A 3,073-nucleotide genomic window follows, 5' to 3' on the forward strand; every position below is an offset into this window, starting at 1 on the left:
TTTTGTGATAAAGCTCACAGCGCCCAGCCTGGAGCCATTCTCAGGGTTTCTGTTTTTCAATTGATTGTGGTGGCTGCTAGAGGGAGGGGCAGCCTCTGGTTCTGGTTACCCAGTGAGGCAAGGCACTCCGATGGCTGGCTCCTGAGCTGGGTGACTTTTCCCTGGATGGTGCTGAGTCTGGCAGGTCACTTCGCTGTTAAGTTCTTGTGACCTGCTAAATGACTCATTTTATTCCAAGGCCTGAGCTGGAGCTAGCAGCTCCTCCGAGCTTTGTTGGTATCCAAGATGGAGATCACCAGTGCTGGGGGGGGAGGGGTGGCCTTCCCTCCTCTGCTCCCTGAGGAGTGAGGATGTCGGGCTTGTACTCACGCCGAGTCTTGGATCCTGGGTCGTCTCTGGTCTGCAAACAGCAGGATGAAGATGTTCGCTCCTTGTCGGTTCTTGTTGGTGTTGAGTAGAATCTGCTCGTCCGCTGCGTCTGGCTCCTTCGTCCCCGACTCTCTGTGTCTCAGGTATGACTCTGCGGCGGTGGTCGCCGCCGCGACCCCGCCGCCGAAGCGGCAGCTGATGTGTTTCCTTGGCTTCCCCTCTCTTTTCTAACTCTCTGTCCTGTGATGGCACACTTGGTGTGATTCTCTGGCTTAGGACTGTTCACTGGAATTCTAAAACTACTTTCTATGCGAGAGCTTGTTCAGATTCCAGCTTCTCCTCCGCCATCTTCCCGGAACTTTCCTGTGGTAATTTTCAAGTAGAGTCTAACCCAATTTATGTTTCCCAGTAATTTTTGAAAATCATTTAATGTTTTTAATTTATCTAGCCTAATACTCATTTTTGTTACATGATGTATTATTTTTCCTAAATAATTTAAAGGTTTATTATGTTGAATTTTATCTGGAATAATAAGCAAACCAACGTTGGTTAATTGTTCAATGGTTAATTGTTAAAATTTGTTCTGTTAAATGTTTACTTTCAGCAGCTATTAAAATATCGTCCATATAATGAATAATATAAGCATTAGAAAACTCTTCCTTAGTTTTTTGTAAAGCTTTATTCACAAATTTTTGACACAATGTAGGAGAATTTTCATGCCTTTTGGCAAGACCTTCTACTGATATCTCTGCCAGGGCCTTTTCAAATTACATGAGGGCAAACGAAATGCAAATCTTTGAAAATCATTAGGATCCAATTTTATTGTAAAAAAAATCTTGAAAATCAATGATTATTATATAGTGTCCTTTAGGAACAGCCACAGGAGATGGAAGTCTTGGCTGAAGAGCCCCCATGTCATTCATAGTGTTATTAATGGCTTTGAGGTCTTGTAACAACCTCCATTTCCCAGATTTCTTTTTGATTACAAAAATTGGAGTATTCCAAGGTCTACTGGATTCTTCTAAATGTCCTTTCTGTAATTGCTCATTTACCAATTGTTCTACAGCCTGTATCTTCTCTTGAGTTAGGGTCCACTAATCAACCCACACAGGCTGATCATTTCTCCATGATATTGCATGAGGAAACTTCTCATCAGCGGCCCCTATGAAAAATTTTGAACAGTAAAGGAATCTGAAGGAACTAATTTTAGTTCCATGTTTTGCATAATTTCTCTGCCCCATAATGTAAGGGCAAATAAGATATAAGGTTGAAAGTTTCCAAATCTATTTTCACACTCCCACTTTAAAATTTTTGAACTTTGAGCAACATTGTTAGCCATACCCAATCCCATTAATGTAGATTTTGTCTTGATAATTGGCCAGGATGAGGGCCAATCTTTTCCTGCAATACATGTTGGGTCTGCCCCTGTGTCCAAGAGACCTTTAATAGGCTTTCTATCCACTTTCATAGTTTTCATGGGTCGATCCTTAGAAATAGATTGTACCCAGGCCACAGTTTCTGTGGAACTGAAACCTCCTATACCTCGATCTTCTTTTAGGATTTGATTTGGAAGATGGACATAATTTAAAATTAAGATTTGAGCTATTCTTTGATCCATATGTACTTGCATATTTTCTTTTAAAGACCTTACCATTACTTTAATTTCCCTTGATAATCTGCATCAACTACTCCCGGTAACACCTCAAAGTTTTGTTATAATTTGAGGTTCTACCAATTATCAAGCCCACAGTTCCTTCAATTACAGGACCATAAACTTGAGCATCTATTAGCTGAATACCATACATGATAGAGATAATGTAAACTCTTTTTGCTGCCAGATCTATCCCTGCACTTCCTGGAGTAGCTTTAGGCAAATCCCACTCTGTAAATGGAGGAGACAAGGGATTTAATGGAACTGATCCCTTAGGGGATTTTTGTGTAAAAGTGGGTGTTTCCCCTCTTTCGTTTACGGGGCTGAGGGAGCACCCCTCTTCTTGTTTTTTGTTTCCTTTTCTTCTACTGTTAGCAGGATTCTATCCTTATGATATTTTGATCTACACTCATTTTTCCAATGATTGCCTTTCTTTCATCGTGGACAAAGTCCAGGGGCTTTACCCTTTTTATTGTTACTAGGTTTATTTGGCTTTTGTTGACAATCTTTACTCATGTGTCCTGACTGGCCACATGAGAAACAGACCCCTTTACTGGCCTGAGGTCGTGTCTTATATAATTTTTGTACATAAGCATTGAATGGTTCTCCTTTCGTTGCTACAGCATATGCCATTCCTTGAATGACTGCTGGTAAGGCATCTATGTATGCTTTAACATTATCTTGCAATGATCCCATCAGTAATTGTAAAATAGTTAATACATAACTTTTCATACCTGTTACCTCCTCCCACATTTTTCTCACAATTTTCTTTCTCCTCAATACCTCTCACAAGTTGTTATGTATATTTCCCATATATTGTCTTGTGAGCATTGCTATTGCATTGGTTTGCCCTTTGTTGTTTTTATCACCATTTTGTTCTTCCTCTTCCATTACCTAATTAAGGTACATGTATACACAAAATACTAAAATCAAATACAGCAGGGGATAAACCATAGGGAGAAAAACCAAAAGAAAATAGAACTCACATACTATATTAAAAACAGCAACCGCAAAAAAAAAGCCTCTGTTTCCATATCTTGGAGTTCATTTTGC

The sequence above is a fragment of the Dipodomys merriami genome, unplaced genomic scaffold, assembly GCF_024711535.1.
Source record: "Dipodomys merriami isolate MVZ:Mamm:240054 unplaced genomic scaffold, mDipMer1.0.p SCAF_247, whole genome shotgun sequence".
NCBI classification, from domain to species: domain Eukaryota; kingdom Metazoa; phylum Chordata; class Mammalia; order Rodentia; family Heteromyidae; genus Dipodomys; species Dipodomys merriami.